Source organism: Paroedura picta, chromosome 4 (assembly GCF_049243985.1).
Source record: "Paroedura picta isolate Pp20150507F chromosome 4, Ppicta_v3.0, whole genome shotgun sequence".
In the NCBI taxonomy this organism is placed as follows: domain Eukaryota; kingdom Metazoa; phylum Chordata; class Lepidosauria; order Squamata; family Gekkonidae; genus Paroedura; species Paroedura picta.
Genome location: NC_135372.1, coordinates 109,768,090 through 109,781,989, shown reverse-complemented (window position 1 = coordinate 109,781,989; position 13,900 = coordinate 109,768,090).

Genomic DNA, 13,900 nt, shown 5'->3' with positions numbered 1-13,900 from the left:
ATTTCATAAGAAAAACAGCTTGTGTTTCATAGATTGCAGCAAAGCTTTTTACTGTATGAGGGGACATCTGTTAGGCTACTATTAGGACAGGATATAGAGAAACAGAATGGTTTCCAATTGGCAAATGTATCAGACAAGGATGCATTTTATCTGTCTTTTCAAATCTAAATGTGGAGCATATCATAAGGAAAGATGGATTCGATTTAGATGAAGATGGAGTGAAAACTGATCGAAGGAAAATTAATAATTTGAGATGTACAAATGACACCACATTATTGGCAGAAAACTTTAAAGACTTGAAACAATTTCTGATGAAAGTTAAAGAAATGACAAAGCAAATCAAGAAGAAGGCTGGTCATTATAGACTAGCATCAGACTAAGTTGTGAAATTCAAGACTGAAACTGAAGAAATTGAAATTGATAAAGATTTTCTATTTCTTAGCTTCATCATACCAAGAAATCAGAAGACTGAAACAGAGAAGGGCAGCACTGAAGGAGCTAGAAAAGATTCTTAAGCGTAAGGACATGTCACTGGCAACCAAGATCAAATTAATTCCAATAGAATCCTCCATTCCCATGTATGGGTGTGAAAGCAGGAATATGAAGAAAGCTGGCAGGAAGAAAGTTGATTCATTTGAAATGTGCTGATGGAGAGTTTTACAGATACCACGGACCACCAAAAAGACAAGTAAGTGCTTTCTAGACAAAATTAAGCCTGAACTCTCCCTAGAAGCTAAAGTGACCAAACTATGGTTATTGTATTTTGAGTACATTAAGAAAATACAAGAATCACTGGAAAAGATAATAACACTAGGAAAAGTTGAAGGCAGCAGGAAAAGAGGAAGACCCAACATAAGATGGATTGACTCAATCAAGGAAGCCACACCTCTCAGTTTACAAGATCTGAGCAATGTTAATGATTGGATGTTTTGGATTACATTAATTCATAAGGTTGTCAAGTTGTAAATGACTTTATGACACTTAACTTACATACACAATCTTAATAATTGTTATTTATCACTGTGCAGTCCTACATGGGAAAGGCACAGGCCAGCTGCAGAGAGGAAGAGTGAAGACCTTTCTAAAACATTCGAAGCACTCCCCACCCCTCCATCTTGCACCAGTGTTTCCTGCCTAAACCAGCACATAGCAGAAGTGGAGAGAACACTCTTCTCTTAGCCACCCTCTCATCAAGAGTTTATTCTCAAGATTTTCATCATTCTTTAGAAAGCTTAGAGAGATAGTGGGACTAAGATGGCTCAAAACAAGCGCATATCTTATCTGTTCTGTTTGGGAGAAGATCACAACACTACCATGTGTGAGTTTTTTCATCATGAAAGGGCTGCTGACCTGAAAGCTGCATTGTTGGAGAAAGCTCTGGGGGCTCCTGATCTCCAACCCCAAAAGTACCTAGCTCAGCTGGAAAAATGGACCCATATACTGTCTGTAGTTTCTGCGCCTTTCAACAAGAGTTTGGAATAGGCTGCTGAGCAGCCTCATAGGGTAGCTTCAGTTCCAAGGGATGTATCAGAGCTACTGCCTTACAAAGGCCTATTATGCACGGCTGCTGAAACGGCGGCATGGAGAACGCGGAGGAGGAAGAAGCGAACCAAACCACTTACGCACAGGACGGAACGTAATGGCGGCAAAACCCAGAGTATCCGATTATGCTACTCCGGAGCCGCTTCTGGTTGCACCCTGGTCCCGGGAAGCTCCACTTTCTTCCGTATCTCGCTAACGCGGCTTTTTCGGCGGCATACGTTGACTCTGCACCCAGTTGCCGCCTGCAGCATGCATAATTGGTGATTTTAGTCGCCGCCATTCCACCCCAAATGCAGACCTTCCACTCCGTGCATAATGGGCCCAAGAAAACAATGAAGCACCAGCTTCTTCTCAACACCATTCATTGTTTACCCCACAACACTGAAAACTGCCTTCTCCTTGGCATGGAGCTTTGTCTCTAAGAGTTTTGACCTTATATTCCTTCTTCATCATTGAAAGCATCAGATTCCTACAGTCTGCAGTGTATGAGATTATTGAAGTACCTCCATTTTCATCTTCATTGATGTTTAAACCATAGAAAGCACTGAAGCAAGGAGCTATGCTTGGCACCTCCTTTCCCTGAAGTCTGACCTGGTTTTCCTACCCCACCTTGTACCCTACCTCAGTGGGGTCAATGGGATCAGCAGACATGTTATTAATTTATGTCTATGCCTACCATTGTCCAATCTAAGCAGCATCCTGTGACATCAGCATTGATACAGGTCTTCAAGCCCATGGTGCTGAGGAAACAGCTTCCATCAGATTTGGAGAAAAATATGCCTTAAGGTTCTGATGTAGACTTTGAATCACCTTTGATGCCACCTCTGGGATAGTTCAGGTAGGATACTATCACTACCTATGTGCCATTACTGTTCCTAAACTTCCATGATTGCCATTGGACACTGTAGCTGAACTGTCCCTAGAAGCTTCTTGCACTGTGGCTCTTTTATTTATTTATTTTTAACAATAGTTCAGAAAAGTCACAAAGAGTTACAGAAATAAAGTTTAACATATATTTCAGGTATTTGTCCCAGTGTCCTTGAAAGTCTTCCAGTCGTCTGTTAATTTAGCCATTATTGCTAGTTCTCTAAGTTTCATACTCCATGAGTCCATGTGGAGAGCCTGCTGTTGCTTCCAACCAGTGACAATGAGTCTTGCAGCTGTTGTTGGATGGAAAAAGGATTCAGCACCCTGTTTAGGTATACCTGCAGGTATAATGCTTAACAACATGTATTTTGGGTCTAATACAAACTTATAATTAAACATAGTTTGCAATTTATTCAAAATTTTTGACCAATTTACAATTCCACCACATACAGAAAAAAGACCCAATAGCATCTTGACATTTCCAACATTTACCATCAGTTTGTTTGGATATTTTGCTAATTTCATATTTGAACAAAAGGTTATAAATTCTGCCCAAAAGATGTGGTTTATCTTGCATTATCAACTTTTCAGTGGTTCTTTCAGGACTGTCTTCTCACACATGTTGTTTACCAGGGCCTGAACAACCTTCGTGTTCACTATTGACCAGAGCAGGGTCCCTTCTGGCAATTGTGGAGAGATTTTCTCCCAGCTCCAGATCCAACTCAAATGATTTTGTATCATACGAAATAAATGAAGATAATGAAATATACTGAAGAAATGACTGGAAATCCCTTAATTCAATAAAAACAAACATGTGAAATGCACCATAAATATACTTGGGCTTTTCGCACACCTTCAAAATCACACAATGGTTGCCAATTGAAAACGCTACTGATTTGCCATTATGCACAACGTCGTTGACAATCTGCCACACACCTGAAAGCAATCCGCAAAAAGCGCTTCCTTGTAGCGCTTTCAGGGAAATCCCCAAAAGTGGATTCACCCTCCGGAAAGCGCTACACTCCTGCAACCAATCTGCAACACTAGCGGGAAAGTTCTGTGCGTTACCATTGTTGTGGTTTCTACAAAGTCCCTCCCCCTGGCTCTCTCCTCTGATCTTCCGGCGAAGCGATCGCCATTTTTTTTTCTCCGAGCGAGCGGAGTTCAACCCACCAGCAAGCCTGTTTAGAGGCTTCCCCGGCTTCAGTCCCTCCCCAGAGCTGTTTAATCACTAAGCACAAACAACAGAGAAGCCTGTTTGCTGATGTATTTTCCCTTTATTTTTTACACTGTTTTCGGCCGAAAATCGGGCCCGTGAGGGGGGGGTGATTTTTTTTTTCACTCGGGGGGAGCGTGGCAACGATGAAACGACAGCTCAAACACACCTGCCAGCTGATGGGTCTCTCCGTTGCAACGAATAAACACATATTCGTTGCAATGGGTGTGTTTTTTTTAAAAAAAACCTTTCTTAAAGGGAAAGGGGCTGTTTGGGAGCATGCTAACGGCTGCCCATTGGCTGCTTGACGGCCAGGGGTGGGACGAGCTCGGCAATAGCGCTTCCTTTCTAGCGATTTTTGCTGAGACCGGAAGCTTGTGGGAAACGATGGAAACGCAACTGGATTCCACTACAAAGTCAGGTATGCATAATGACGAATTCCACTATTTTAAATGGCGATTTTTCATTCAGCAAACAATTTGCTACAAGGATCCCGGTGCGGAAAGCCCCACTGTGTTAGATCCTATTATTCTCTCCCAGAGAAAAAGACCTCTTCTGTTGGAGAAAGACTTCTGATGGAGAAAGGCATCCTGTAATGGAAAAAGAACTTCTTTGTTATAGAAAGTCTTTCTCTGTTGAAGGAAGACGTGATAGAAAGGAACCAAATCATTTTCATAGAATCATAGAGTTGGAAGGGGCCATACAGGCCATCTAGTCCAACCCCCTGCTCAACGCAGGATCAGCCCAAAGCATCCTAAAGCATCCAAGAAAAGTGTGTATCCAACCTTTGCTTGAAGACTGCCAGTGAGGGGGAGCTCACCACCTCCTTAGGCAACCTATTCCATTGCTGAACTACTCTGACTGTGAAATTTTTTTCCTGATATCTAGCCTATATCGTTGTACTTGTAGTTTAAACCTATTATCGCATGTCCTTTCCTCTGCAGCCAACGGGAACAGCATCCTGCCCTCCTCCAAGTGACAACCTTTCAAATACTTAAAGAGGGCTATCATGTCCCCTCTTGACCTCCTTTTCTCCAGGCTGAACATTCCCAAGTCCCTCAACCTATCTTCATAGGGCTTGGTCCCTTGGCCCCAGATCATCTTCGTCGCTCTCCTCTGTACCCTTTAAATTTTATCTACATCCTTCTTGAAGTGAGGCCTCCAGAACTGCACACAGTACTCCAGGTGTGGTCTGACCAGTGCCGTATACAATGGGACTATGACATCTTGTGATTTTGATGTGATGCCCCTGTTGATACAGTCCAAAATGGCATTTGCCTTTTTTACCGCTGCATCACACTGCCTGCTCATGTTTAGCTTACAATCCACAAGTACCCCAAGGTCTCGTTCACACACAGTGTTACCTAGAAGCGTATCCCCCATCCAGTAGGCATGCCTTTCATTTTTCTGACCCATTTTCAGTGATCCTCAGAGATTATAGACCTCCATCCATGAAGCTTTTCCATCTATTGTTTAGTTTCTGTTTTTTTGGAAGGACTGCTGCAGAGAACATCCAGAGAATATTTAAGAAGAGGCAAACAGCAGCATGGTTCATTGAGTTCAGTGCTGCCTTCTCTGATTCATGTAAGTGCTCCAACCCAGTATCATGTAAGTGCTCCAACCCAGTCAGAAAAAAGGGCCTATCAACTGCTTTACCTGAGCTCCATTAATTAGAAATGAGAGACATTAATGTGCCTGAAAAACCATTGTTCTTCTACCCCTGTCTCCTCAGGGGAGTACTGCAGATTCCCCTGGAGTTTGAATTCATCACACAGTATGTAACTAGACTGTTTTTTTTAATTACAGGCTTACAATTAATAAACAGAAGGCCAGAACAGAATAAACCCAGTCAATACTGGAATGTAGAGGTGAGAAAAAGAGGAGTTTGGGTTTTGTACCCACTTTTTACTACTTGAAAGGTGTCTTAAAGCAGCTTACAATCACCTATTGTAGCTCTCTCCACCACAGACACCCTGTGAGGTAGGCAGGGCTGAGAGAACTCTGAGAGAACCGTGACAGGTCCAAAGTCACCTAGCTGCTGGCATTTCGGAGGAGTGGGGAATCCAACCCAGTTCTCCAGATTAGAAGCAGCCATTCTTAACTACTACACCAAGGAACTTTCATCTCTGTAATCCTAGGTATCTGTCACCTGTAAATTCTACTTTATTCCATGGGTTTATTGCCAAGCAACTGTGTATAGGATTGCTGCCTTTGTCTGCTAAATTTGGTATTTAAACAGTTAATGGAAATCCTGTTCCCTCCAGCTGGATCTTCTCTGCATAATTGACCCTGCCTGCCTGATCTGGTAGTGGATTGTTTACGCCAGTTTGGTAATTAACCACTATCAGCCTCATTAATGCAACATAAACCACCTCTCCTGCTTATTTATAATGCTCTTGTCAAACATTTAAACCCAGGGCAAAATCTCAGCCCTTTCATAGCTACTGGGACTCTGATTGCTGGTGGTCACTTTTGTTGTTGTTGCTTTTCATTAAAAATAAAAATTTAAATCACGTAGTAATCTGTTGGTCTTGGCTAGCCCTCCAAGAATCCATATGTGATCTGTCATTTAGAAGAGGAAGGCTTGAGCTGCCCTCTTTCCTCCCACTACCCCCCAAGCAAAAGACCCGTGTTTCAGCTCATCTATAAATCATTTTCTGAAATCAAGAATGAGACCCACAAACAGGCACATTTCTTTAGAAGACTCCCTCTTAACTTCCTGATCTAATAGTTAGATGTGGTATGAAGTACAAGTTGAAGCACTACAGTATTGATTCTGTTTGCTGTGCAGTGACTAAGGCTGCATTCCTAAGCACACTTACGAGGGAGTAATCATTGAACTGAGTGGGATTTTCTTCTAAGTACACATGCTTACAATGTCTGTTGACTATGAGTCCAGCTTGAGACCAATATCTCACTGTGCCAAAATACTGAGAAAGCCCCAGGAACAAAATCCAGCAACTGTACTGTAGCATTGGAAGAAGGACAACCAGCTTTACAGTCCTGCTCATTTTTTCTCAGAAAACCTAATACATTCAATGGGAGCTTACATTTAGAATGACGGTTTTAAATGCTTTTTCTGAATGTTTTAAATTGGAAATGGTCTATGTCAATTTTTAACTTATTGTATGCCACCCTGAGCCTTGGTAGAAAGGGGCAGCATACAAATCTACTCTAATAATAATCATAATAATTCACCTTGTAACCACATAATAGTTTCAAGCCTTGCAGGATCTGATTTAGATTGGGACCATGCCACAGGGGAGAGGCAGACTCTCCCAACTTGTGGAGAGCATATCATGTGGTTCAAGACCGAGAGGGTAAGAGTGAAAAATTAAATCAAAATGTCAACTGGTACAGCAGGACTGAAAAAGGCAAACTCCATAATGGCAATTATTAGGAAGTGCATTAACTATATAACAGCTAATATTGCAATGCCTTTGTTTAACTTTACCTGGAGTACTGTGTGTAGTTCTAGTCCTCAAATCTCAAAAAATATACAGAAGGCAACCAAAATGATTAAGGCACTGGGGAAATACCAGGAAATACCAGGTATTAGGAGATAATTTCTAAAGAAATTATTTTGAAGGAGACATAGCTCACATTTTAGCCATTAAAGCACTAGTTAATGACCATCCTTTTCCACAGCATTTGCAGCACCATTGTGCAGCCTTCCTTTCAGTCTTATGCACTAAACTAGTAATCAAGCCCGCTGTAGCTGCAATACAGCGGGCGCTAGCGGTCCAGGGCCCGGCCCCCGAGCAGGCAGGCCGGGGGGCTGGGAGCGACAGCAAGCCGTGCTGTGCACGGCTCGCAATGGGCAGCGTACCTGTGTGGCCATCTTCATATCTGACCCGGGCGTCCCGCTCACCTTGCTGTCCGGGCGGCCAACACCGCTCGCTCTCGCTGTTCCCGGCGTGGGCCCTTGTCACGGTAAGGGGGCTGGCCCCTCTCCCCCTCCACCTCCCCGTCCCCCTCAGGCTCCTGTGGGCATTCTTCGGCTGCAGGGCAGCGGGCAGGGAGCCCCTGGCAGCCGCGCTCTGCACGACTGCCAGGGGCTCCCTCGGGCGGCGGCCTGATGCCTCCCGATGCATCAGGCCCTGGCAAGAGAGCAACTGCGAGCCGCACAGAGCACGGCTCTCAGTTGCTCCCTTGTCGCCAGGGCAGGAATTGGCCTGGCCAATGGTCTGTCCGGAGGAAAGGGCCAATCGGCACCCTTCCTCATCCTGGACAGAGCCCGCCCTAACTTCTCCCACAAAGCCCTTACGGCTTTATTTAGCTGTGTTAAGATAAGAATTAAATATATTCCGGAAGTGATAAAATGTTGATAAGAACACTTAGTTCAGCTTCTGAACTAGGCACATTTGCACGGCATTTGGGTTTCATGTAAGTGCTCCAACCCAGTATCTCTAATACCAGTCCTATGGGACTGGTTATAGTTACATTGGGATCAAGGTGTTCAAAAACAGTATATTCCAGACATGAAGCTACTTTCTACTGTATCTGACCCACTAGTATATCAGCAGTGGGATTCTCAACTCTGACTGGCATTGGTTTTCTTGCATTTACCATCACTCAAATGAGGAATATATTAATGAATCACAAAATGACTCAAATAGTTTGAAATTAAAGTCAGGATTAATTGACCTAAAGTGCTGCTGTGATTTCAAGCTCTTGTTGTAAACACTTTCCCTTTTTCATTGTCCTTCTATCCTTGAAAGCCTTCTGTCTTCAGATTACTTTGCAAACAATATTCAAAATCTGACTTCAATGCCTTATCCTTAAATTTTAAGCACTGGGTTTTTTTAGCTTCTTGATAGCATCTATTTCACTTTGACTGCCAAATAATCTCTAAATATTCAAGTCTTGTTGCTGGGCCTTGGCCATGAAAATCGACTGCTCCACTGGAGTTGCACAGATTTTAGGGGGAGAAAACAGTTATGTAATGGAAGGAGATAGCTATGAGAGGGAACAAGAGGTTCCTGGCTAGCACAAGGGGTTGACCAATCTTTTTCAGAGAGCTGGCTACATACTACATAGCATAGTCTTCTGCTTTATGTCAAATATTTCTGAGAAATCTGACAAGCAGCCTGAACAGAGAACTAGAGTAGTGGTGATTATATATTCTTATTCAATTCTCATGTGCCCTGCTTGAATGCAGTAGTGGGTTTATCTCTGAATTTGCCTATCCAGTCCATGTCTGGATTTTTAAAAAAGCAGGTGGTAAATCACAAACTGTAAAGCTCTTTAAATCACCAACAGAGGCTTTTTCCTCCAAGCAGCTGAAAAGAATCTTCAATTCCACACCTGCCTTTAAAAACTGAGTGCTGCAAAATAGTTATTGTGGCATAGTCTATTAGCATTTTATCAGAAACAGAGTGGAGCTGTCAGTAGGCTTAACACACTGGATGTTTAATTCATCCATTTATCAAAGATAATGTTTCCCCTACCGTTTCTATTCAGCCTGGAATCTGTCTTGTAGAAGTTTGTTTGAACAGAACAAGGAATATTAGACTAACAGTGTGGTGCCATAAGAAGTTATGGCAGATTTATCAAAAGTAGCTACTTAACATGAACAATGGGTTGTCTTCTTAGGGTCACTGAGTAATATTAGCTACCTCAAAAAATATAATCTTCATAAATAAATACAGGTATGGCTTCTGATGCAGGCATGGCTTCTATTTTCCATTAGCAACAGCCCCATGCTTCTCTAAACATATTAGTAAGAGCTTGTCACAGGAAAGGATCCAGAAAAAACAGGGGATAGATTCACCTCTTTTGAGGTTCTTTATTTCACCAGTAAGTAATTGACTAAGGGGGGGGAAACACCATGTTGGTCAGCTACTGATTTCTAACAATTATTTGGAAGAGGTAATATTCTAAAACCAACCAAAAGAGAATTACAGGACAATCCTAGTTATAAAAATCTATTGAAGTCAATGCCTTAGAAGGGTACAACTCTGTTTACGATTGCCTTGTGTGTCACTAATACCCTTTCTGCACCGGTGGTAGCACTCCAGGTTGCCACCAGTTCTTTGTGACAGAGTAGTTTGCCGTGCCTCTTCCCAGGTCCAGACAGGGGATGATTTTCCCCGCTGGACTTGGTCTGCCCCAGATTACTGCCTCCACACAAGGCAACCAGGGCGAATAGATTCTGTTGCACTTTGTGGCTGTGGGTTTTTTCTTGATTTTATTTCCAAGAAGATAGGATTGTGTTACAGCATAATCCTACCCTCATGAAAAAATGCCCCAGTCAGCTCCATGGCACTTCACAGCGGTGCAGAGCTGATTGGGACATTTTTTGTCCCTTCCAGGATGCCAAAGGTGAAGAAGGAGCCGGGCCTTCCACATGGGCCTCCCTGAGATAGGCCCTGTTGGCACCTGCAGCAAAGGAAGGGAAAGCAGAAGTATCCATGTTCCCTTGCCATGGGACAATGCAGGGCCTGATTCGGGCCAGGGCCAGACTAGCGCCAATGTCATTTGGAAGTGGGGATTGTCCCTGCTACCAGATGAGTAATGGCTTGGCTTTTATTTGTTGAATGGAAAAGGTGTAAGTGACTGATACTCATTCCTTCGCTTTACAGGGGCTTCTTTCTCATTGAAGCCATGAATTCTCTACAAGTTTTAAATAAAGTGGGGAAGAATAATTTATTCTAGAAATGAGTCTGACCCATGTGAAATTACTCTAGAAGCCAGGCTATTTAATATAATAATAGCTGTATAGAAGGTGAATGAAATGATGAGTATTTTCTGCATGGTGTTGTCTTCCTTCTACTTCTTTTGGCTTCTTATCATGTTGGTTTTGTGTAAACTGAGGGGAATGTATAAAGTTTCTTCTCCAAGTTTTTTGTGTTTAACTCTAGTTCGATTAAACACTTATGGATGTGTACAAAGTGAAAAATGGGGTTATGAGAGGTTAATGCTTTAATGCTTTTAATAACTCTTTTAGCCACATGGCTGCATTTTGTCAAATAAAGCATGGAGCTGTCCCAACAGGAGAAGTCCAGATAAGAACAAACTAACTGATGCCTTCCCCCCAAAGGGGGGAAAAAACTGTTCCATGTTGGGTAAAAAGATGCGGGTTGGTACTGAACTGAATATATTTAACAATGATTTAAGCCTTTACATGATATAAGCCAAGAAGGGATTACTAATAATTTTGGCCAGAAAGTTTGGCCAGCAACCTCTAGCAGGCAGAAAGTGTCACTCAAACACTCTCATTTGGTCACAGAGTCCAGTTAACCTAAATAAATTCCTTTCACCCATTGTAAAACCAGCAGTCACTTTTACTCTGTCAAGAAAAAACACTATTTCAAGGGACTATTCCAGGTTTGGGATCTGGTAAGAATATTTCATATCCCTGCGATATCCTGTTGCAATGCTATGTTGTAGGATGGGAGAGAGAGGTGGAATTGCTAATGCCAACTCCTGAGAATTGCTGCAGCAGCCCCATTCTACCTGGAACTGGTACAGAATTATACTGGCAAAGTAAACCTTAATGAAAAGGAAACACCAAGCATGGAGACTTTTGCATCAATTCCATGTATATGTTACAACAACAGATGAAAACTGGGTGTGAGGAGGCTGCTCATTTGAAGCTGTAGCCACCACTACATGTGACATCTATATCATGCTATGACACTGCTATTGTTGTACAGGTCTAAACAGTGCAATCCTAAATAGAGTTACATTTTCTAATGTGCAAGCACCAGGTCATGTCTGACCCTTGGAGTGACGCCCTCCAGCATTTTCATGGCAGACTCAATACGGGGTGGTTTGCCAGTGTCTTCCCCAGTCATTACCGTTTACCCCCCAGCAAGCAAGCTAGGTACTCATTTTATCGACCTGGGAAGGATGGAAGGCTGAGTCGACCTTGAGCCGGCTGCTGGGATTGAACTCCCAGCCTCATGGGCAGAGCTTTCAGACTGCATGTCTGCTGCCTTACCACTCTACGCCACATTTTCTAAGTCAATGCTATTAGGACATTAACTTTTCCTAGACCTACACTGTAAATCTATTAAGAGTAGGCTGCCCACTGATGCAACATTCTCTGTGGTTGTAATATGGCTGTGCCTGCATCTGGCTAAATGAGTCAGTGTCCACTTCTCCCCTTGCCAGTCCCTTGGTGGTAGCAGCTGCAGGGTGCTGCTTCCTCCTGTCAACATACAACAGTGATGTCCAAGCAGCAACATGCAGTACATGCCAATGTTTTCAGCAGATCCTTTAGTGAAACTGCCTCACAGTCAATCTATCAAAGACAGTGATAGACACTTTGATCTATCAAAGACAGTAGGACCCATTCTGCACACATAGGATAATGCACTTTCAATGTGCGTTGGCTGCTGGATTGTCCTCTGCGGAACAGGAAAATCTACTTCTAAAGTGCATTGAAATTGCATTATCTGTTGCGTGCAGAATAGGCCTAGGTCTCCAGGGTCTTAATGAGAGATATTTCATATAACCTACTACCTGATCCGTTTAACAGTAAATGCTGTGAATTCTTGCATACAGAGAAAGTGCTCTACTACTTCCCCCAAGTGGAATATCTTCTCCATAAAGATCCATGAAAGGTCATCTTTTGAAGATATTTTAAAATATTCACATAGGCCTTTTCCCACTGTAACTTTCCTCTTGGAGTTTTCCATGACTCAGATATCTTACTATACTAAACTGTTTCCTGGTTTTCCAAGTGTCCTTGAGAAACAGATTTACCACAAAGTAACAGCCACTTCTTTTTCTTCTATGTGAATCAGAAAGTTTTCATTATAGACTGTCACCCAGCCGTACACATGTGACCAGATATTACCTCACCAATTACATCATTATGAAATCTAGATGTATGTTTAAATGAAATCTAACTTCTCACCATTCAGAAGCTACAGAACAAAGTCTGAATCCAGTTTGTTGGTCTTAAAGATGCCACTGGATTCAAACTTTGTTCTGCTGCTTCAGACCAAGCCAGCCATTCTCTGCAGTTTAGCTAAACCAAAGCAGTTATCTGAAATCCTAATTCTCAAAACTGAAATTATATTTATGAGGTAGCTTACTGCAAAGCAAATACAAATTTTGTCAGCAAGATTTCAGTACATCATAAATAAATTTCCCAAATGGCCAAAGAGATTTCATGAAAGCATAAATAAGCAGTCTGACCACTTTCTATGACTCTCTAACCTTATGAAATGTAATGCAGTTCCTGTTCCTATCAATTATCAGTTAGTAGATATAAAATGCTCACCCGAATGCTCATTCACATTCCAAATGCTTCTCTTCTGCTCAAACAGGATATATATATACATTTAAAATGGCAGGAAAGCTTACATATAAACAAGGTTTCAAGGACTTGAAAAAAAAGAAAAGCAGAAAATGGAAAATTCATAATAATTTAAACAATAAAAAGAGAAAAAATGACTTTGGAAAGAAGTGATTTTGAATGAAGGAAAAGTTTAACTTCTTTCCTACCCCAGTTTTCAAATTACCTTTCCCGCTGATATGGATATTAAAATGCATGTCCAAGTTGCAGAGGAAAAAGTGCTTGGGCGGGGAACTGATAATGGAGGTTGGGGAATCGTCTGAGAATCTTTCCTTCTCAACACTTTTGCTCAAAATCATATTTTTTCTGAACTAAAACAAAACCAAAAAAGATACGGGGAAAGGCATCAGGATTCCACTACCCACAACTGCCACATGCTTAGCCTCAGGGACTTAATAGTGGCTTAAGCCATATACGTGACAACGCTAGAAGACACCATAGCTCAACCCAAAAACCCCAGTGTAATACTATTGAGTTATATTTGGGAGTGAGTCCCTTTGAGCTGGCTAGAATTTTCTCCTGAAGAAACATGCAAATAATCAGCTTGCCAGGATGTTTCTTTTTTTAAATTTAGAATGGGTCACATGAATATTGTTTTAAAAGACCTTTTAAATGTCAGTTACAGGTATTCATTCTAGTTTGAGTAGTTCTGTTCAATTTATAGAAAAAGAAAATGAACAATCAAAAACTATTTTCAGTATCACTTGGGAAAACAGGCCAATAATTCTTTGCAGAGATCCTGGAGTTTAATAACCTGTTTTGCTAATGTAGCCAACTTCCTTTTGGTAGCACACACAAGGAAACCCACAGAGATTTGGGCTGGTGGTTTAACTCTGAACAGTTTCATAGTATTTCTTTTTGTTCCAGGCAGCATTTAAATGGCTTTCTTGAGTTTCTTTTTTTGGCATATATAGGGTTCCAAAAGGACAAAGTCCTTCCCCGAAACAGCTTACATTTTAAACCGA